This window comes from Triturus cristatus, chromosome 1_2, assembly GCF_964204655.1.
Source record: "Triturus cristatus chromosome 1_2, aTriCri1.1, whole genome shotgun sequence".
In the NCBI taxonomy this organism is placed as follows: Eukaryota; Metazoa; Chordata; class Amphibia; order Caudata; family Salamandridae; genus Triturus; species Triturus cristatus.
The window spans coordinates 1,153,522,187-1,153,546,231 of record NC_140580.1 but is presented as its reverse complement, the minus strand read 5'-3'; the positions used below and the strand labels follow the sequence as shown (position 1 = coordinate 1,153,546,231).

Below are 24,045 nucleotides of genomic sequence, written 5' to 3'. Positions count from 1 at the left end.
GTTCATACTACCTGCTACAATCTGAGTCTGTGTCTCGCCCTATATTGACTTTTACACCTAAAGCACTGAGCAGAAAACATCGAAGATATGTAAAGTAGCAACAATATAGGTTTTCCGTCTTTCTTTAATTTCTCTTCACTCTCGTAACCTGAATGTTGTCTCTTCTTTCTGAATAGACCAATCACGGGCGCGCTCTACGGCACTTTAAAGGAGGCGGATGATTCCCCCTCCAAGATGGCGCCTACGTGCACACCATTCAAAGGAGGAGGGGTCAAGTGACAGTCTTTCCTTTATGTTTAGAGCTGCCATTTTGTCCCTTTTCCATATCGATGTTGTACATCCCTTGACTGACAGGTCTAAACCGGAAGAAGAAAAAAACAAGGGAAAAAGAAGGGGTCCGAGCCGACGCGACCGGCGGCAGCAGCAGCAGCACAATCTGACGCCATCCTCGGCCTGCGCAGCGCCCCTGGACCGAGCAGCAGGCAGCCGAGGGCGCGCCGCGGCAACGCAGGTGGGTCTTGCTAGCGCCCGCCAGCCGGGCTTTGTCTGCGGGGAGAGAGCAGAGGCCTGGAGGTGTTTACAGTACCTGACCCTGGGGAGGGGCCAAGGCCTGGAGGTGGGGGTTCACAGTTACTGACATCGGGAAGGGGCGGGCCACAGTACCGGCGGGAGGAAGGGGGGGTGCTACTGGACTTCGGTGAGGGGGAGCCCACAGTACCGGGAGGGATGGGGGTGGCTACAGTGCCCGATCTCGGGGAGGGGGGGATACAGGATCTGCCCTGGGGGTGGCCCTGCATTAACGCCGCCCGGTGAGTGCGCCTGGAGCCTCGGGGGAGGATGCACGGCAGTATCGGCCCCTTGGATCCTGTGTGTCCAAGGGGAGGCCCTGATCGGGGAGGTAGATGTACCTGCCTGGAGTAGGGAGCCGCTCGGGCAGTGGGGGCCCGTAGCCGCATTGTCCTCTCGGGAGCTAGATGCAGCCCTGATGGGTGAGGGAGGGGTGTCCTCCGACCCCCGGGAGGGGCCCCGCAGAGTGCATTATGACTGGTGGGGGAAAGACTGCAGGAACACAACAGCCCTCCCCGAGCACTCCGGATGCAGACCCTGGTGACGGTCCAGGGAGATGCTGCGGGGGAGGCGGGCAGGGTGGTCTGCTGGGGTTTAGGACGGAGGGCACCCTTAGCTGGGCCTAGGCATGCACACTTGGGGAGGGGGCATCTGACAGGAGACGGGGCAGCACCTTTTGGTATTACCCCCCCCCCCCACCTTTGGGACTGAGGCGGGGAGAAACGTGTGGAAATCCCGTGGGGGCAATGAATGCTCCTGAAGGGAGAGGGCTGGGGGGGGGGGCCCTTGGCACGGGAAGAGGGCGATGGGATAGGTGGGTGGCGAGGCTCAAGCGGGGGGTATGTCCGGATAGCTTGTGCCCCCTCGGGCTGCCTGATGTGATGGGTCGGCGGGGTCATCCTCGTTTGATAGAAGCCTTGGATGGGAGCTGTCTGTGGACTCAGCTCTGTCTCTGCACCTGGACCAGCTCTCTCTCTCTTCGGAGACTAAACCGTTTATTTAAGATCTCCGCGGGGGAGGGGGCGAGCTGCTTGTTCACACTTCTGAAGGGGGGCATAGGGTACTGTGCCACGGCTGACTGGATCCCCCTGAGCCTGGACTCGTTAAAGGGGGTCTCGGTAACCACTGCACTGGAGAGATTCGGCTATCGGTGGACTTTAAATCTCCTGATCACCCCCGGGCTCCACTAGCAATCACTCCTTGTTTTATTTCCCTGACTTCTCTCTTCTCCTCATGTCGACCCGAATTCGCTGTAACGGATATTCATGTATATAACGGTTTTTGCAAACCTGCTTAATGTTTTAGTGAGTGCATGGGTGTGTGTTCCGCGCTCTACCGCTCCATAGGTAGTGTGGTGCCCTGTACGCCTTTCAATCTCTTTATCCATGATTTACACTGTACGCGTTATTTTCTGTGCGGGCAAACTGACGGGATATGGATGGATTCTGGGTATTTACATCAATGTCCTTTGATCACCCCGCCTGGCTTTGTTCCCGTTATTCCCTCAGTTCAAACCTGGCTTCCTAGGCAAGCTCCTTCTCTGGGAGCCTTGATCGTGATGCCCAGGTGTGTCTCCGGTCCCTATTCACATTACTCTGGAGTCTTGGGGCTTGTTGAAGCAAAGTGCTCTTTCAACCATGCATTATTTTGTACAGTTGTATTGGTTATACGCTCATCACCTCTCTCCAGGCATGTTCCTCTCTGCAGGTCTCAGAACAGTTCTGTAAACGCATACTCATCCTCTGGTTTATAGCATGCACCTCTGTTAAAAGCGCATTTTTGGGGTAAGCTTGATATCTGTTCTGAAATCCTTTGAGCCTGATCAACAGGTAATAATGATTCACCTTTCCCTGGTTATCGGGGTGTGGAATTTAATAAAATATCTACTTGTCCACAGGACAGGTTGCTTCATAAATCTACTTGTCCTGTAAAAAAAAATCCACTTGTCCCTTTGTTACCACATAGTGCAGCAGCACATTATGGCAACAATCTAATTATGTAAAAATATTAGCCTTTCTGATTATGCCGCGGCTCATACAATAGTAGGGTTTGAAGTCTAGCAATTTCCTTACTTTGCCACATTTCCACAGAATTACATACTAGAGGTTGTGTTAAGCGATACTTCCAGGGTTTAATGACCTTTTGAGTCTGAGCAAATCTACTAAACTGCATGTTTTAGGGTTTTTGCCATCTCTTCTCCAATTTTTTTCCCCATACTGAGAGAGGTTGGAAATTTTACTCCTGACAATGGCAGAAGTAAAACTTCTCCCTGGAGAAAAAAGTGGTTGGAGGGAAAGTGAATTTGTAAACTCTCAACATATGATCTCAAGAGCACATCTACACCTGCATATTTGCTAGTGGTAAAAAGCAATTCACACATTTACTAGGAGTACAATTTCCTGTCCTACTTCTGTAAATTTTTGTGAATTCATGGAAAGCCATACATCTGCATTAATGCAAGAACATATACCATGGGTGCAGATTAGTGACTTTTTAAAAAAAGAATTGGACCCCTGATTAGGTTTGTGGTTATCCATGGCCTTTTGTTTTTATTGAAAATCTATCCATCCATTGACTGGCTTCTGCTCTTTTACAAGGAGGACATCTGCACACAAAGTAGCCTTTTTCAGTGCCAGGGACTACTGTGGCAATGTGTGCTTGTTAAGGCCAAAAAAATGTGTTTCTGTCAATGATTGTTATAACTGTGAGGGTCTGGCAGCTCCCACAAAGTTTTACAAAAATCATAACAAGACACACATTGACAAAAGGCGGACCACTAATATCAGACCTATTGGCTTTGCCAATGCTTGCTTTTATTTGTCACGTTTCCCATTATCTTGTTAAAACTGGTTGCACTAATTTTCCATTATGAATATTTTTAAGAACTACTCGCATGCATCAACACATTTTACTAAATGATGCTTCAAAGAAAGTTACCTACTATTTCACTTTAGTTTAGCAAAACCTTTTTTTTCTTTTCTTCCTAGTTGCATTTTTTTTTGTGGACATTATTTTGGAAGCAAAGGATCATCAATCTTGCTTTCGAGCTTCTGCAGATATTTGCATCTAATTAGAGCATTCTGGTAGCAATGTATGTAGCATCATATTGTTAAACTTTGCAAACGTGTACACTTTTACACTGGAACAACTCAGTAGTGCAGTCTAACCTTACAACATTTCCTTAGTGCTCACCCTAATAAGAAAGGCTCTTCATTGATAAACCATAAATACAAGTTCGAACAAGAACAGAATTAACATATGGACACAAATATTACCTTAGCTGCAGACAATGCCCTTCCCTGAGCCATAATGTGGTACTGTAAACTGGCAGCCAAAGGGTTTGTGCTGCGGGGGGCTGGGCCTACTTGTCCCAAGGACAAAATTAAAACTTGTTGTCCTTGACCCCAAACAATATGTCCAGGGAGTCGGGTTATAGGAATTCCACACCCCAGGTTATTAATCATCATTCTGATTTGGCCTGCTCTTCTGCAAGCAAAAGTTACATTGAATGAGGGATGTGTGTAATTTTGCTTTGGTGTAATTACTAAAAATGCTGAAGCTGGGTTTACACTGTATTTTGGTAAAAAATAGATCCATGCGTGTTGGACACAAGGATGCATTTTGCGCACACACGAAAAAGGACAACCCCCAAATCAACTCGAACAATAGTCGCTGGTGCTCTGTTGCTCATGATTTTCGTATGTGTTGACAGTACAATTTTACTCCGAGCTGTGCATAATTATGCAATGTGGCGTAACAACATAATTTCTGGGATTTCATGTAACCTGCATAATGCAAAATTTTGCTCATTACTCGGACGTAACACCAATTTAGTCCAGGTCTAATTGTGCTACATTGAATTGTGGAAGGAACTTTTTGAAAGTTTTTGTATAAATGGTTTAAAACGTAGTTTGTTTCTCAAGTTCTCTTATAGTTGTTTGCATTGTAAGGTTTCTTATCGTAAAAAAGGAAATAAAACCGGTCTGTAGTCAGAGGTATGACGATTGGTTATTAGTACCCATTTTTAAGGCATTTTACAGCTGAGCCAAAGGTCCTTCCTCACTGATGTCGCATTGCTACCAAATGGTATTCCCAGGGTCTTGGAAAGAGAGGTCGCTATATAGTTCTCCTAAACCAGGGGACTCCAACCTTTTCTGTAGTGAGGGCTACTTCTGCTCAAGGAAATTCCTCCGAGCTACTAACTAGCAAATGCTATAACTATAAAATAGTGATGTCACGTGTTAACTTTACACTATGACCACCGTAAGCAGGATTATCAGTATTGACCATCAAATGTTCCAGGCGAGGTTACCAACAGAAATGCTAGGAAGAAAGTCGATCAATATTAAATGCCTCCACCTAACATCTTCACATGGCACAAAGGACATAACCACAGCAGTAAGTCTCCCCAATTCCGCTTGAATTATCAATCACATGTAAACTTTGGACATGTTTTGGAATGGCAGCCTTTTGTTTTCGTCAGCATAGACCTTCTCACCCCTCCAGGCTACAACATCATCAGTAACGACAGACCGATAAAAACAGGTGGCAGCCTAGCTATCCTTTACAAAGTAGTACAGTTAACCAGATTAAAATCCACAGAATACCTGACTCTCGAGTACCTATGTGTTGAACTTACAGTCAAAGGCACCACGCCCATCACATTTCACACCATCTACCATCCTCCTGGTGAACGTACCCTCTTCGCTGAAGAACTAACCGACCTAAAAACTCGTTTCTCCCTAACAGACAAGGAAGACGTGTTCCTGGGTGACTTAAATATCCACTGGAACAACCCAGAAGACACTACAACCCAGAACCTCTCCAACCTGCTTGAAATTACTAACCTCAAACAACTCTGCAATGAACCAAAACACATCGAAGGAGCAACACTGGATACGATTATCACCAAAAATGAGCTGGTTTCTTTGAGATCGATTTCTCCCATTGACTGGTCTGACCACCACCTCATACTGTTTAATATTGACTCACATGTCAGAAACCAACCAATACGACCTGAAAATCCTAAGCACTGGACCAGGAACATCAAAGGAGTCCCTATAACCGAACTGGAATCCAGGATTCATGCCCATCTAAACCCCAGCCATCCACTGACGGCCGATGACCTAACATCCCACTTTAATTCCACGACAGAAGTGTTAGATCAAGTAGTACCACTCAAACATTTGAGATCTATCAAATCTAAATATTGGTTCAACGTGGATCTTAATAATGAAAGACGACAAGTCAGACAATCGGGAAGCACTTGGGGACTGTGCCCTTCGAATCTTCACCTAGTGCAAATTAGACCAGCCCAGTTGGCATATAAAAAACACATTTTTAGAGAAAAGGCCACTTTTTTCTGCAGGTAACTAGACCAGGCAAAGAATAGACCTAGAGAACTCTTCAACATTGTTAAAAGTCAAACGCACACCCCCACTAGTAATAAAAGCCACCAAGGATTGATGCGAAGGAATCACCAGCTTCTTCAGATAGTCACAAAAATTGAGCAATCCTTCATCCAAACCTCAAATCCTGCCCCCCTTTAACCGCTTCTGACCAAACAGATCGAAATCATACCACAGACAACTAGGCCAGCTTCCAACTGAAAAACAAGCATTGGCATAGCCAATAGGTCTCGCCTTTGGGACCATATAAGTGTTTAGCCATGCAACAGTTGCATAACTAAATACTGATAAGGTCCCAAAAGCGAGACCTGTTGGCTATGCTGTGCGGCCGCGAAAGTGAAAGTAATCGCGGTAAAGCACGGCGTCCGCGCACATGCACTGTAGCTCTAGGCTGGCCTGGTAGCACTTTTTGGAGCCCTCTCAATAAGTCTCGCCAGACCAGCACATGCGCTGGGTCAAGCGAGACGTAATGGCGCTAATTGGTCGAACTTAGAACTCATGTCGGAAATTGAAGTCTTCAATATAATTGCAAGCTTACGTCCTACTTCCCACACTATGGACCCCCCTCCCATCCACAATAGTAAAAAAAAAAAAAACTCAACCACCTCATTGTCCCTTTCTGGACAAAACTCAACTCCTCTCTCATCAGGTTGTCCCAGACTCCCTTCAGCTAGGACAAATCACACCTATACTCAAACCAGGGGCCAACCCCAACAAGCTCAACCACCTCAGACCTATCTCCATCCTTCCGTTTCTAGCTAAAACTATGTAAGTGCATTCTCTTACAAATTAACAAACCTAATGATGACTTCAACCTCCTCAACACCTTTCAATCAGGTTTCAGGAAAGGTTGTAGCATCGAAACAGCAATGCTCAATATTGCAGATGATATCCACAGAGCCTTAGATGAAGGTGAAGCCTGTCTCCTCATCCTTATTGACTTATCAGTGGCATTCAACACAACCATTGAGCTTTTCTGGACTCTGAAGAGGCGCTCTGGCATTAATGGCACAGTACTAGAATGGTTCACTTCCTTCAGCACCGTTCGCAACAAATTAAAATCAACTCCTGCCTCTCTGTACCAACACGGGTCAAACTTGAGTCCCGCAAGGATCGATCCTCTCACCATCCCTCTTCAATTTCTTCATGGAACCCCTTGCAAGTCTTCTGAAACAAGCAGGGGTTCAATACCACCTATATGCAGATGACACACAAATATACTACAAAACAAAATCACCCAGTGACGTTCGACACCTCAATGTCACATTAACCAAGATCCAAACCTGGTTTAACGCAAACCACTTAAAACTGAACCTGTAAAAAACGGAATTACTACTGTTCTCTCCGAAAAGTAACCAGCAAGAAACACAATTCAAATGCTCTCGCATTTCCATTTGGCTTTGAATAATCATTTGGCCGATGGTAAAGAGCGCGCAAAACTATGATCCTCCGAGAGTGAGAGTGTGTACGAGAAGGGGCAGGATGATAAAAGGCATACCAGGGGAATGATCCGTGGGAAAAGGCTACATGATCACATAATGATCGATGTTCTGGTGCTTGCAGCTTGGTGTCTGAGTCACGGAAGACAATCTAGAAAGTGCATGCATTTCATTGGTAATCGTTGCGAGTTAAGCGGCAACTGACTTAAAGTTAAGGTGCTAGACGTTTCAGAATTACCATTCGGTTTCTATATGCCACCGAGCAGCTATACACAAACAAGTCAACAAGTGCGTTAAGTATTTACCCACGATGTCTGCACAGATTTCAGCAGGTTTGCCCTTGGACAGTACGTAATGTGTGTACGCGACAGCTCAGATTCCTCACGAAAACTGGGTGGGAGACCCTCATCCCGGTTATTGTTAAGGGAAATGGAAGCCCCTGTAATTAATAGGGGAGACCGCCCTCTGCACCCTACAGTACGAATGAAGGGGCAGTGCATTGTTGGGATTTGTTAAAAGCAGATGAACAGATGTGCTGTTTCCCCCCTATTGTTTCTGGAACTGAAAACCAGCGCGGTCGTGAAAGCGACCGCGCTGGGTTAATTAGTAACCTGATCCAGGAATGCAGCTGGCACTCTGCTTGCCACTCCTCGCTCGCCACTCCTCGCTCCCGAGACCCATAGGCCATGGGAGTGAACGTTCACAGAAAAGGCGGAACATAACCCCGCCTATGGCCATTTGCATGCTTTCATTTTTGAAAGCCACTCGCAAAGGCCAGTGAAATTTGTGGGAGGAGTCCGACCCACACGGAGAAGACTCTTGGAAGTCTGGAGTGATTCCAAGAGGCCCTCTCCTAGAGCAGCGCATGCGCGATGCGCTAGGCTCGACCTAAAAATCCCACGCTTCATGCCCATTAAAGAAAAGTGGGTCGCAAACATTTCTTCTAAAAAAGTGGTTTGTGGTTCTAAAAATTTTGAAAACCTCTCTTTTGGAGGAAACCTATTTGCCTTGGAGTATTGTAACTTCAGGATTATTTTGCTTAAAAGAAGGCCGGCACTTAATGCTTGTTCTGTGTGGTTTACTAACAAGCTGGGAAATTAAGGTGGCCTGGGTGGGACTTGGAGGCCTTCATGTATAGGTTATCTACAGCTGAAAGTCAATGAAATGCCTGTTGGTAGATCATCCCTTCATGTCACATTAGCACAATAAATATATGGCAACACTTGTGAATGATGGCCTATTAATATGCACAGTTTAACATATTGAACAAAGCTGACCCTTTTAATACCGTTTTATTATCTTGGAGATCGCAAACTAAGTTCCTGTGGTGGTCTTCATTAATTAATGCTTTTGATTGCCATTTTCTTTATTGGCAGTAATCCCGAAGCTAAATATCCAGCCTTGTTTTATATGGGAGACGGGCGATTTATTATTTTTTTTTTTTTTTGTTTTTCTATAGCATCTACGCTTGGAAAACATTTAGCATTCCCCACACATCATAGTGTACCTTTTAATCTTATTCCACAATCCTATGCTGCTGTCCAGCCACCACCCACCATTTACTTAAGAGGCTTTCCTGTCCATACCATCCCACGTGTACGTTCTAGTTGCTATTAATGTACTTCTCTTCTTTTCTTGCAAAAATAAGCCTACATCTCACTTTAATTGATAATGTTCAATATTGGAAGTGTCTGCATGGTTAATATGCACAAGATCCTTTGGTTGTGTAAGTCCTTCAATTGTGTACCTAAATAGTCTAGAAGATATACAAGTATTTTCTGAACTTTCTTTTCCCTACAATGTTTTGGTCAACTTTTCCATCCCTAAGACTTGCCACAGTATCTGTAGCCATAAGTTCCCTCTGGAAAATGAGGCGAGTCCCATTGAGCTAAGATGGATTGTTTGGCCTCTGGGAGCATGTATACAAACTTTCCCTTTACTTATACATAGAGAGGATTGTGTTGGAGAGGCTTCCAATCAGTATGACTTTGGAGAGTCTGCTAATCGCGAGCCACTGGCTTCCTCTATCCCTCTTCTCCAGAATGGTGCCAGTTGGGACCAAACCATAATGTGCTGCAGTGCATCAGATAGCCTATCGTCTCTTTAGCATAAGGTACCACCCAATGCTCCATGATTTCTCCCCCAGCACCCAAGTCTTGCTGGTGTATAGTCCCAGCGATTGTAGGAGTCTTCCTTGGTACGCAAAATTATTGGTTCTAATTCAAGTGCTCTTCAATTGGTCAAGGTTCAGATTAGTCCCAAGTTCTTTTCCCCCAGCTCCTCTTTTGTTAAAGAATTGTTTAAAATCTGCTAGATATGGTGTGCCATGAGGGAGATCATTTTGGTTTTCTAAAGTGTCCTGGCTAAGTCAATTCACAGGTATCTAATGCAGCCATCAGACCACTGGAAGGGGACTGACTGCTCACAGGATTTAATTCTTACCCGAGAGAGGTTGAGTACCTCAGACCTGGTAAGAGTTGTCTTAAACCCAGAAAGTTGCTGATAATTTCTGTGCTTCTTCGGAATTATTAGTATGGAGACAGCCGGGTTTATCATTGAAAGTTGTATATTGTCTGTAAACATGGAGAGCTTAACTTGTCTTCCACCAGTCGGATAACCTTTGTGTTTGTCCTGATTCACTGTGCTGACTTCCAATGTAAAGATCACCTGTCAGCCTGTTAAAAATGATGCCTGTTTGGTCAGGGAGAATGTCTGATGACAAACTCCTGTAGTCTGGATGTGAGGTTTTTCGATAATTGTTTGTGCCTCTTATAGATTAATCCTCACTGGTTAATAAGGATGCCAATCTATGGCTGTTTTCTTTCATTGGAGTCTGAGGGATATTGTGGCATCTGACACTGTGGGAGTGAGCCATTCCCTTAAACTCTTTAGAGTACTGGTAACATCTGGCCCCAAAAAAAAACATGCAGCTAGTTGCCCACGCACTTTAAAATTTTTAGGAGTTGTGTATATAGCTCATAGTTTTTTCTCTTTTGTAATTTGTTCCTCTCGCTGGGCCATATCAGTGTCTGATAAAGAAAACCGTTTTGCCTGCCTTTGGTATTCCTGCTTAGTCTTAGCTGTTGTAGTCTCTCGTGCACACAGTGTTCTACCAAATTATGAAAGCATGTGGTCTTTTGTCTCTCTCCACTATGGGTGATTCCTTCGGAGTATTTTGCGTATGTGATGTAAATTCATGACTGCTTAGCTTGTAAGCTTGCCAGGCTTTCCCCTGATTTGTTGCCCCCCCCCCCCCCCCCGCCCCCCCTCGTAGAATTGCTGGTCGTGCCTAGTAAGACTTCTAGTATTTTTATTTTATTCGCCCACATAGCCCAGTCACTCCACATATACATTGCAACTGCATATTTTTGTGTGGATACTATGAGGTCTTTAAATGTGGTCAACGGGGCTTCTTTCATTTTTTTCCAAGTGTGCAGCCTCCGCTATGAAGAGCGATTTCGGCACCATCTTGAGGCTATACCAAATTCATTGTAACCATTTTGTAGAGAGATCGAGAGAGTGCTTTGACTAATGTTCTGAAGTACCATCTGGGTTGTAAGAAGGGCATCATTGAGGAGCCAAGTGGATTTGCATGCAGTTCAAGATTTGCCCAGTCCCTTTAGTATGCAGGCGATTGGGCCTTGGCGGGACTGTCATGAGTCCCTAGTCTACCCCCTTAACCTCTGGTATCAACCATTTGTCCAATACAATATTTAATATAGATGTGCAATACTTCTGTATGCTGGTGAGTAGTAAGAAAAATATTTGTAGTGGATGTCTGTCACAATTCCTAGGTCCTCAAACCAAACTTTCCCTAATGGTGAAATTGCCACTGTACTCTAATACCTATTTTGCATTTTGTCTAGTGGTCACTTAATATATTTGGCGTCATGACGAGGCTGAAGAGCTTGCTCCCCACAGTACATTTCCTTCCCTTGGTTTGGTGCGTAAACACACTAGTATGGGTGGGGGCAGTCCCTCGTCTGTGCCCCATATTGCCACTTGTCTTCCCTCTGTGTCAAACATTCTTCTACTCTGAACTTGAATTTTCAGCATGATATAGTTCCCATACCTGCTGTTTTACTTCTTGATACAAAACACTGATGGGGTTGTGGGGGGGGGGGGCCGGGGTGGGTTGGTTTTGCCGCAACAGGTTGCTCTCCTGTAATGGGCCTATAGTTGTGCTAATTCATTAATTATTGGCAAACGTTTTTCTGGGTTAAGCTCTATGCCGTTGTACACCATGATCATGAAACCTATTTTTGTTAGGGGTTTAGTAGGGTTTGCTTAAAATATTTTGTATGCGAGTTCAGCATTTTCCTCCGTCATGAATAGTTCTGAGTCTAGAGGAAGGCATCTGATCCTAGCTGGTGTAACTTCTCCCTCCTGTTAAACCTTCCCCCAAGTTGGTCTGCGTCTCCAACTCAAAACTACCTCCCAACATATTTGTCCCACCAGTAGGTATCTAGCTCATCTTGCAACTAGAAGAACAAGCATTGGCATATCCAATAGGTCTTGCCTTTGGGACCTTATGAGTGTTTAGTTATCCAGCACAATATCCTTGGTGCAACAACATCAACTGTTGCATGGCTAAACATTTATAAGATACAAGATTTAGCCATGCAACAGCTGATGTTGTTGCACCAAGGATATTGTGCTGCAAAACTAAATACTTAAAAGATCCCATAAGCGAGACCTATTGGCTATGCCAATGCTTGTTAGATTGTTCCAAAGGGTTCATGAAAACGAGCGAGAACCAAGAAGCCCTTCCTCACATGACTACCAAGTTCCATCTCTGATCAAATAAATGAATAACATAACATAACATAACATCTGTTCACCGTCGCGACAGTCCATAAGGAGGATAAAAATCGATAAAGCATGGACCTACTCGCGTGCATTTATCACAGTTACTTCTCCGAGACCGTGCATCACCAAAGGATTGGTGCTATTCCCATATACATGAGTTACAGGTGCAAATAAACAATCCAGGGAGAATATGTGGCTGTCTCCTAGACCATTACTGTGAGGCCCCAGGTATCGAGAAGATTACGGCTATGCATCTGAATGCAACCCTGCTGGCCTTCTACCTGCCACCCCACGGACCCAGCTTTCACAAGAAAACTGCCCCTGAATGGTTAATACTGACTTTGAGATGCCTCTGCCTGAAATTGAAGTGTGGGTGGTAGTGCAGAAAGTTAAAAAAGAAACCATGGAATTATGAGTTTCTGCAGCAGCAGCGTTTTCCACATAATTATCAGTGTATTACATTTGCTACATGATCTGCAGATTTCACCAAAAAAATCTTGATTCTAGCTCAAACGGAACAAAAGTTACTTAAAGCGTGACCAAGTGTTCCGGAGCAGTGGAAGGCCCTTTGCAAAGATTGACTGTTAATCTTGTAGTTGCTTACTGCTGTAGTTGGATGCTACACTGGTGCTAATGAGGTGAAATATTTCCCCTGACAGCGTTACCATGAGTTAAAATGACAAAATAATGAAGTAATGCTAACCACAAAATGTGGTGCATTGTGCCGCATAATTTACCTTTTCTTGCTGCATAATTTAGTCAAACCTGCCGCATAATGTTGTCCTCTTCTGCTGAATAATTCCAGTGGAACTGCTTAAAGCTTTGTGGTGGCAAAGATCTATTCTTTTTAAGATGTAATGTAAAGGAGTTACAGCTGGGATCTGGAATAGTAAAGACACTTACAAAAATGTCTGCATTAGATACAGTTTGATTACTTATTACTAAAAAGCATGTTTTGTAAGAACTTGTTTTATCTCAATCACTGCATCCTTTTGCAGCGGCCTCGCTTAGTGTGTAAATACTGTTTTTTAAAATAATGACTTGTATATTCACAGTGCTTTCTGCCACAGGCTGGGACCTCATAGCACTAGAAACAGGGCCATTGGAATCATGCGGCAGAAGGCGGCCAAATTATGCAGCATGGTTGACTAAATTCTGCAGCACACAAAGGTGAATTATGCTGCATATTTTGTGATAGCATTACTGCACTATTTTTCTATTAGTATAGTCGATTCTTCACTCACGAAGGTTTGTATAGCTGTGCAAGCCTACATCCTCCTGCCAAAGATCAGCACTTAGTGTCTCTTTACAACCTTGTACTTCACTCCTCAGTCACTCAGCAAGGAGCATATTTGTGTTAAAGTTGTGCTTGACAACTGATACGATCTAACAAAATATGGGGCGTGCCCCCCTGGGGGGGGGCGTGGATGGGTTCCCACAGAGACAGTAAAGGAGCGCGATTCATAGATATTGTCAAAGAGAAGGCTCAGAATAGGGAGCACTGTAGGCAGACTCATTTTTATGCTTACAAATGGCCAGAGACCCCTTCTTCAGAGAGATAACCCAAAGCAGGGGCAATATAAGTGTTTTTTTTTTTTTTAAAAGGGACATTCATTAGTTAAGCTGGTACTGCTGCAAAGTGTGTAAGTGGCCACTGCTGGTTATCATAAAGGAGCAGATGCAGCAGGACTGGGGCCCAGGGATTTGGGGGTCCCACTGCATCACAATTATGACTGCCTACCTTTAAAAAAAGGGGCATCAGAGCTTATTGTCCTTTCAAGCATTAGGACAGAGGTGATGATCCATCCTGGAGGGGAAGAGGTAAAAAAGGCAAAGGAGATAACTGCAGTCCTGAGTATCAGGCTATCATTAGTGCAGCAGGTATAGTTGCATTGGAGTCAGAGTGTGAGGGGCTCACAACACCCCAATTATGTGGAGCAGTTTGTTTGGGATATCCGCTTTTGTTTGATGCTTTTGCTGTTTTGTAAGTCTCATATTTGGTGGAATTCATAAGCTATAGAAAAGATATTGCTGAAATCATCTCATAAGCCCTGCTCCCAGCACGCAGCCATGTCCCCCCCCCCCCCCCACCCCACCCCCTGCTCCCCAATCCTTGTCATAAAGTTTTGGAGGGGGGCCCGACCTCAAAACATTTTGCTTACGGGGGGCTCAGAGTAAAAAAGTTTGAAGACCTCTGCACTAGGGGCTCCAACGGTTGAATTAAATGGTACTGTAGGGTACTTTTGAAATTACATAGAGAAGGGGGATGCAGTTGTAAAGCAGGGGTGCTAGATGGTTGAATAATCGGAGTCTGGAGTAGGAATGTGAGACTTGATCTTGGTAGGTGGTGGTGCTGGGTTTGAAGCTGCATGAGCCCAAAGAAGAGATGACCTATTGTATGCTGGGGAAAGAGGGGGGTTAGAGTTTATTAATTGGTAGACTAATGAAGGAACTTGCAAAGAACCAGTTACAAATTGCTAGCCAGCCTGCTAGATTGTTGCAGGAACCAGTGCAGGTGAATATGGCAAAATTAAGAACATTTTCAAAGACTTAATCAGGCGAAGCCTAGAAGGAGGTTGCAGTAGTATTACAGCTTACTGCACACTACAATGCTGACAGGGATCCAACCCAAAGGGATTGGAACACTTTACCCGAGCACTATTTCAGGACACTCGTGAGGCGGACACCTTGCAGTTACACTTCTTTCATCTCATCCAGCTCTATACTCTGCCCATGTCTCAGTGCCACATGCCTTTGCTACACCCTGAGAGCAAGGCTTAGGTCTATTGTTATTTTATGAATTTTAATGTCAACAACTGTATGCATCACAATTATGTACACCAACCAATTGTCAGGTGTTGTATTTGACTCCTTCACCCTCCTCATTTCCTGTGTTGCTTTTCATTATTAAAAAAATTACGCTTCTTGAACAAAATAACAAATAGAAGAATATATCTATCAGAGTACATATAGGTGGAATTAAGCATAAAACCAATATGTAATTAATATATATATATTTACTGTATTGATATTTTGGTCACCAATATTTCTGCTACAATGTATTTGTAGAAAGATATTAAGTACTTGCTATTCTTATACCATTCCCTTGTCAACTGCTGTAAGTGATGGACAGTCGGGGCCCATATTAATTATAGGGTGCACTGTCTGGTCTTTAACTGGGTACCACAGAAACACTCTAGAGATCCAGTTTAGTGTGCCTTACTACAGCTTAGATGTTGGCACCCCTTCACAGGGCAGCCACAAGCTTGAGCATGCCCTGGGTGAAGCACATTAGTGAAAGGTGGCCTGGCTGTTTGAGGCAAGTTGATGGTCCTCAGTACAGGCTTCCACTGACCTGCATTTCAAAGGGGGACAGAGCGGCCCTTGCAGGTGAGTGCTGTAAATGACTTGACCTGACTCCAGGGCCATTCCTGTGCTGTTCTTGGGACCCCATTCTCTCTTCTTTCAAGAGGCGCACTAACTGAGCACCACCCCATTATGCCGCATATTCTGTGCATCTGCTGACAACTACTTTGCCTCAGTGAATAATATATAATGTTTTCTGATTAAAAGCATTAATGGTACACTATTTCAGGAGATGAGGATTTGTAGTTTTTAAATTAATAGGTTGTAGTTATATTTCATTGTAGTACCCCTGAATTGTTGGACCTCCATCAAGTCCTGAGGATGGTCTTAATGAATTGCTAATAAGGGGACCGAAACAAAGAAGTGGTGATGGGGTTCAATTGTCCCACCCTAATGGGGACACAAATAGGGTACTTGTATATCAAAACTCTGTTCTCAAAGTATTGCACAATCAAATATTTATTTCCTCTGTTTGTGAACTGCATAACATGAAATGCAAAATTAATTCAAATATTTATTTGGTGCACAAGGGGCACTTTGTTTTTGATAGTGTGCGGCTTACCCCAGCCCCTTCTGAGGATATTGTTCGGTTTACACCCCGCTGGTGAATCACACCTCTAGAATACAGAACAGGTTTATAAGCCCACTCCCAAAAGCAATTATGGAATGCTCCCTCAGGACTGCGCTGGCACGTTACAAAAGCGGCTGCATAAGCAGTTTGTGCAATATGGCTCCTGATTGGTCAAATATGTACCAGCATGATGTCACGTTTGTTCTCAAATGATTCACACCCATGCTTTGTCTCGCCACACAAAGTAACACTCTTTAAAGTACCTTTACAGTACTTGCTGGACTGACAAACCAAAACAAACACTTGCCCACAGCACTAACATCACGACTCTGCATGAATTGAATTAACTGAGTGTGTTAACACATAGTCACGAGCATTGTACTCTGTGAGAAACCATATCTGCCGACCCAGCCAATTCTAATAGCAGGCTGAAGCATGCAAACTAGGTGTGCCCCCCATCATTGTACGTCAGTGGCGTCTCATTACATGTCTCTCAGTAGATGTTTGTTTCTGTTTCTTACTTTTGCGAAAGTGAAAGTCCTCACGGTGCTAATGACTCGTGAAAGACAGACGGCGGCAGCCTGCGCGCGTGCACGCTTGCGTGAACGCAAGCGCTAGGCCAGCCAGCAGCACTTTGAAAATTCACCTACTAAATGTCTCTCCGAGCAGCGCATGCGTGCTGACTTGGCGAGACCTAAAAACTAGAAGAAACATGACTTTTTAGGTCTCGCCTGGCGTAAGACTGCGCAGTCTCGGTGAGATTTAATGATTTGAGGAGATTTCTCTAGTGGGCTTTAAGCCCCGCCCCTCTTTTCCATTGGCTGGTATCACCGTTTATGCTAAACGGTGGCCAGCCATTGTAAAAGAGCGTCTAGTGACGTACACTTTTCTCTTTTAGAGCCGTCCCAGTTGGACTGGCTGCCCCGACTTATTGCTGGCGTAAAGTTTTTTTAATCTTTATGGGGCCAAACGCATGGCTCCATAAAGATAAGAAACCAGTCATGCGAGCCAGTCCAACTGGGGCGCTCTAAAAGAGTTGTTGTTGGCGTTGCAGCGCGCGCTATATATAAAAGACAAATACGCAGCGCGTCAAAAGATATCGGTTGGTGCTGCGAGTGTCTGAACCCTTGTTTGGCTGGGAATTGTAAGAATGCGTGCCGCCCGGACGGGGAGCGGCGGTGGAGGGCGCTCTCCCTGCAGTTCGCAGAGCAGCCCGCCTGTTGCGCCCTCCCTGCCCGTCCTCCTCCCGTCCCAACCCCCATTTCCTCTCCCAGCAGCTTGAGCTGCAGCTAGTAACTGCCATTTAAGCAGGAAGAGCAGGCAGCATTCCCCCCCCCACCCCCATCGCTCGCTTTTCATCATTTTCGGTGGACAAATAGTTTCAGGGCAGACCATGAATCCTTAAAAATCACGACCGGATCCTTGCTGTTCTACCAGGGACTTTTCTTTCTTCGCGAAGCCGTGCCTCCAGGGAACTTTGGGAGGCTTGCATCTCCGCGGTTTCATTTTCACCAGCTCGCCGCTGCTTCCTTGTTTCTTAGCTCCAGGATCCTCGGTGGTGCGTTGAAAGTTATATTACTTGTTAGTCTGCAGTGCGCGAGCTGTTGAAGGGTTGCACGCGCTTCAATGGGCGTTTTCACAGCTGCAGATGGAAAGGGATGTTTTCGCTGCTACGTTTTAAGTACCATAGAGTTCTGCAAATCGTAATGTTTCGAAAATGTCTTGCGGTGTTTATAGCTTAGGTACTTTTAGTTTTGCTTTGTTGCTGTGATGACCGGTCTGTGGCTTTTTAGCCCCAGCTGCACTTATGCAGTCGAACTGTAGTGGGCGCATCTTGGGGTTACTTGTGTGAGGGAAGCTTGTTGCTTAGTCTCATACTCTGTACTGTCGGGTTTCTGGGGGCAGTTCTGAAGGAGATGAACTGAACTGTCACATGGAGCAAACGTCTGAAAAACATTAAACCGCGTATATCTAATGCCCGTGTAAGTACAAGGGAATCGTGACGTCTCAGACGACGCTTTCTCATAATGTCCCAAAGACATGTAAAAGTGGGTGTTATTACCAACATCAGCGGTGCTTATTGTACTGAGCTCAAAGACTAAGGAAGATGGCTGGAAAACACTGAGGTTTGTGCTGGTGAACTGCGATTATCACTCAAAAACATACTCCCAGATGACAACTTCATTACCTGATAGAAATCAGTCTGTTCAATAATTAGGTACCGCAAGATAATGTTTTTATTAAAGGTCGATACAAAGCTGTTCTTGGAACAATATTTGGATTAACTCTTTGCTTAATTCAGCGGATGTCTGTTGGGAGACTAAACATGATAAGAAGAGCATCCTATTAATGCCCATGTAAGTTTCACCCATTATCTAATGTCATTTCAGTGCATTCAGTCCCGGTGGCCCGCAGAAGAACATTGTTCAAGCAGGGTCATGTTTACGGTTGTGTCTTCTTGATGCTTCTTCCCAAACATATACATTCGGGGTAACTCCAGTAAGTGGTTTTGGGTTTATTGAGACTGACGTATGATGTGGGTTAAAGACCACAGAAACCATATTAGATTTTGCTTTTTTAAATTTAATTAGCTCACCTCTAGCCTGTTCCTGTGGGGGGGGGGGGGGGGGTGTAAGCAGTAAAAAGGCACAATACAATTAGTTAATAAAATCATTTGTGTTAGTAAAATTAATGGAACGCCTTGGAGCCAGGGTTGGCAGGATCATCTTTAACAGCAAGGGGTCACTTCAGTTTTGTCCACTGTGAGCAGGATCATCTTTAGCAGGGGTCACTTCAGTTTTTAGCCATGATGGGCATTATCAATATGTGGCGCATGCCCTTGACGTGCACTGAAGAGCTGCGCTCCCGGGCAGCAGCGCGCACCACAATGCCGCTGGCTCGTGCTCCTTGCCGGTTGCCAGGATGCGACCGAGAAATCTAATAACTGTGCCAGTGGGCCCTCTGCTTTTTCGCTCCCCTCCTCAGACAGTGAAGCTGTACAGGCACTAATGAAAGGTTAAATTAATAGGGATGGCTGACAAGAGGTACAACAAGCATTGAAAATGCAATAGGCCTCGCCTCTTATTAAGTTAAAGCCATTTGCTTTGCTATATAATACCATTAGCAAAGCAAATGGCTTTAACTTAATAAAAGGCGAGGGAGGCCTATTGCATTTTCAGTGCTTGTTTGGAAACTGATTGGAGAGCTGGTATGGGATAAATGCAGCTCTTATCAATTGAAGGAAATTGCTCCAGCTTTTCACACATTACATGTTGAGTTCCTTTTCAACGTAGTGCAGGCTCACCGTCCTATCCAGGGGATGGCTTTTCTTATATGGTTTATTGACTCTGTCAATCTATGTAGCACACTTTTTGATCTCTTTTAAAAGATGTATTTGAAAAGCAGGTGTGTGTGTGTGTGTGTGTGTGTATATATATATATATATAATTCTTTATATCTTTTCGCTTTGCTTCTTTTGGAGCCATTCAAATACAGATGTTGGGGCACCTGGAGCAATTTTGAGTCCTTTTGTTTTTAATGAAGGATTGACTTGTTCATCATCTAACGTGTGCTCTCTTCCTCTGTGTTCTTACACAGGGTTCGAAAAACCCACTCGCTATGGCGAGACAGATTGAATCCAGACAAGCTATTTTTAGGGCCTACTCGCCCTTTCTGACGTGTAGGAACGAAAACTGACTTTTGACTTCTGTCTCTGAAAGCGGAGCAAACGTGACAAGATAGAATTTAAAGACCTCTTTATTGCTCACAAAGTGACAGAGGTTGGCCATGTACTTAACGGTTGGGACAAGTAGATTTTTCAAGTTGCTAGACCTGAAGGTCTAGTACCATTTTAATATTTTTCAAGCCCTGCTTACAATGCCTCACATTATTTAGGTGTGTATACTTGATCACTGCCTGCCTATTTATTTTGAAACCAATTTTTTACTTTTCTGGTCACTACTTCTTAATCCTTAGATGGCTCTTAAGGGTCTTTGCTGTCATTCTCCATTTGTTTTGACTGGCGGATGGCTCCCTCCATTGTCTTTGGTGGCCTTTGTTGCCCCATATTCTTGTTTGTATCTCGGTCTCCTATTTGCCATGCCTCTTGGCTCCTCTAGTGGAATTGTACTGTAGTGCATTATCCCACTCTGTTAGTGTCTAATTCCCCACCCTAGGTTTTCTTCTCCCACCTGCCATGTCTCTGGTCACCAGCTTAACGCCATTCTCACTGCATAAATCGGGTACAGCTAACTGAATTGGTTGCCCAGTGTTCATCTTAAATGACCTCCTTAGTTTTACTGTAAATGCTGGAGGCTACTGGTGAACTCCCCCCCCCCCCCCCCCCCACCCACTCATCAAGAGTCTTGAGTTACCCACAAAATGCTGTTCCTGGGTGCGTCTTTACACATGGAGCTCTGGATTTTGTGTCTATTCCTCGGCATACAATCGCACACTGACCTCGCATTACTTCATACTGTTAACAACCATGCCATAACACCTCCCAGCAAGTTAGGTAATTCCTTGTTGAGGCCGCCCAGAACCACAAGGGTCCTAAAACATTTCTTCTGAGGTGTCATGGTGCTTGCACGAGTCGGCCAGATCGAGTGGTATGAGGTGGTTGAGATGGCACAGGTTCTGAAGCATGATATGGACTGTCACGCAGGGTCGCCTCGGTCATGATTGCAGGAGCTGATGACAGTCTAGGTAGATATTTAAAATGTGATGTGTCCTGTGTGATGGACTTTCACGGACCATGCACCATCACCATGTGTTCTTTGCACGTCACATCCCTCAGAGGATCATCAGCAAATGGAGTGTCAGTTTTCTGCTTTCGTTATTGGCTGACCAGGGCCCAGTCCTCTTCATTGAAGGCTGTTTCCTGAGCGTGTCGCTGGAGATCAGTACATGTTTCATCTGTCACTTCTGAGAAGTGTCCGTGACATGAACCGTATCCGCTTTCAAGGATCGGTCTACTATCCACTGTGGCGGTTTGGTTTCAATATTGCTGTCACATAGGACAAGGCTTTTACCAGTTGTGGAGTGAGTAGTTGAATTATGGGTACCCGTTTTCGGCTACCCATGAATCGTTTCGCAACACCATTTGCTTGGGGACACAGAAGTGTGCTCTTTTGATGCCTGACATTTAGTCAGATCAGAAATTCCTTGAATTCTTTGCTAGTGAAATGTGGACCGTTGTCCGATTTGAAAATGGTGGGATACCCTAAGCTCCAGAGATGTTATCCAGCTGTTCGATGACCTTGTCATGGGTTGTTGATGATAACTTCTGTATTAAAGGAAGATGTGCATACTCCTTGATGACTACCATGAGAGGATGTCGGTTTTCTAAAGGCTCAAAGAAATCAACTGCAACTCTTTCCTAAGCATGTGCAGGAATGTCAGACATTGTCAGTGGGTGCCGTGTCACTCTGGGGGAAGGCAGTTTTAAAGCGCTTTTTCGTCGAGTAGCACACTACTCCGGGACCCATAGAGGATTAGTGTTGAATTAGCATAGTAAAACATGCAAGTAATTTTAAGTGGTGGATAGGTTAGTCAATTTTATTTGGATTCAGTAGGATAGAAGAGGAAAAAAAGGTTTGTATTTATATAGCGCTTGTTACCCCTGATGGGGTTTTGAAGCGCTATTTTTCTGGCGAGTAGCACGCTACTCCAGAAACCCATAAAGGATTAGTGGTGAATTAGTAAGGTGAAATATGAAAATAATTTGAGTGGTGGATATTAGTCCGTTATTTGGAGTGAGAAGGATAGCGGAGGGATAGAAGGGGAAGAAAGGTTTGCATTCATATAGCACCTGTTACCCCTGATGGATGTTAAAGCGCTTTTCTGGCGCGTAGCATGCTACTCCGGAACCCATAAGAATTAGTGTTGAATTAATATAGTGAAACATGAAAGTAATTTGAATGGTGTATATTTTAGTCAGTTATTTGGATTGAGAAGGGTTGGGGAGGGGTAGAAAAGGGGAAAAAGGTTTGCATTTATATAGCGCTGGTGACCCTGATGGGTTGTTGAAATGCTTTATTGGCGAGTAGCACGCTACTCTGGAACTCATAAAGGAATAGTGGTGAATTAGTATAGTGGAATATGGAATTTGAGAAGTGAACATGTTAGTCTGTTTTGATTCAAAAGGATAGTGGAGGGAGAGTGAGGGATTTGGATTTTTTTGTTTTTTTTAGGTCATAGCAGTAGGAGGAGGCTTTTGGATGAGTGAAAAGGGTTTTTTAGGGGAATAGTCTGAGGGAAGAGTTTAGAAAGGTTTCTTTTGGGGGATCGGTATAGTAAGAGGTGTCAGATGATGCAAGGAGGGGTAGAGTAGGAGAGTCTAGAAAGGGTTATTTTGGGGATCGTAGTGGTATGGGGTTTAGGGTAAATGAAAGTGGATGTAGAAGATATATTGATAGATGTGTAGGGTGAGGGATAGGGTAGTGCATTGGAAAGAGTAGTAGAAAAGTTTGAGCAGTCAAAGTTGGGCTAGAAGATATATTGAGAAAAGGATAGGCTGAGAAATAGGGTAGTGCTTTGGAAATGCTAAATTAGAAGAACTTGATAAATATAGATCCATAAATACATTGAAAGTATATAGATGCATAAAAGAGGTAAGTATATGTAGATTAAAGATATTGATAGAGGTACAGGATGAGAAATAGGGTAGTGCATTGGAAATGCTTTTTCAGGAGAAAAGTAACGCACACACACAGATCCAAGTACATGGAAGGTACATAGATGCACAATAGAAGGACATGTAGACCAAAGAGGATTTTCTTTTTAACATAATTATTCTAAATGTTTATACAAAGCAATACACAAAGATAGGTACATATCTATAGTGAAAATAAATGCTTGTATACAGAGGGATATGCTGTAAAATTCTGCTTGCGTATGGTGCTTATGTGAGGACGAGCCAATTCTTGAGTAGTTTTCTGAAGATAAGGTGGTTGTCGGTGGATCTTATGTTGAGGGGGGGGGGGGTAAAGAGTTCCATAGTTTGGCTGCTTGCACAGAGAAGGGTGTGCCACCCATAGGTTATTTCTTGTATCTTGGGATTTTGAGGCGAGATGCCCCTTTAGAGCGGAGGTACCTTTTGTTGAATGTGTTTGGTGATTTTATTCCTGATGAAGAGCGGTCCCATTCCATGTATTGCTTTGTGGGTGATACAAAGCGGTTTGAACGTGGATCTTCTGGCAACTGGTAACCAATGCAGGGCTTTCAAGGCTGGTGAGATGTGGTCTCACTGTTTGATGTGCAAGAGTAGTTTGGCAGCAGAGTTCTGAATCTGTTGTAGTCTTTTCATGGTTGTTAAAGGTGATCTGTGGTAGAGGCTATTGGTGTAATCTAGTTTGGACAGAACAAGGGAGATGGTAGCTTGGACCTTGTGTGGAAACCCAAATGAGGGAAAATTTGTTAGTGTTTTTATAGTGACAAAGCTTGATCTTGCTAGTTTGTCCACTTGGGCATTCATAGATAGCTTGGAGTCCATGGTCATTCCGAGGTTGCTTACTTCCTTCGATACTTTAGGCGGTGATCCCAGTTCATCAGGCCAGACGTCAAGCGGGTCATAATGTTTCCAATCGCCACACGTTGGTATTCCTGTTTTGGAAGCATTCAATTTGAAATGGCTCCAAGACATCCACTGATCCACGGCTCTGAGACACCCGAAAATTGGCGATTTTCCAACATCTTTGGGGCATTCCAGTTGAAGGAGTATTTGCGTGTCATCTGCATAGTTATAGCACGTGAGGTGGAATTGATCAGTACCGGTAATGACTTCATGTCGATGTTGAAAAGCATGAGCGAGATGATGGAGCCTTGAGGGACCCCTTCTTTTGTGGAGTATGGTTTGGATGAGAAAAGTGGGGTATGGATGACATTA

General features: G+C 44.4%; 1 protein-coding gene across 6 annotated transcripts in view; it reads left to right on the top strand.

The window, feature by feature from the left end:
• Positions 1 to 349: 349 nt before the first annotated feature.
• The window catches only part of PRRC2B (proline rich coiled-coil 2B), a 714,633-nt gene continuing 690,937 nt past the window's right edge, over positions 350 to 24,045 (top strand). For all 6 annotated transcript variants that reach the window (XM_085613949.1, XM_085613945.1, XM_085613947.1 and 3 more), the window contains exon 1: positions 350 to 511. The gene's annotated coding sequence lies outside the window, so the exon portion shown is untranslated. The remainder of the gene's footprint in view (positions 512 to 24,045) is intronic.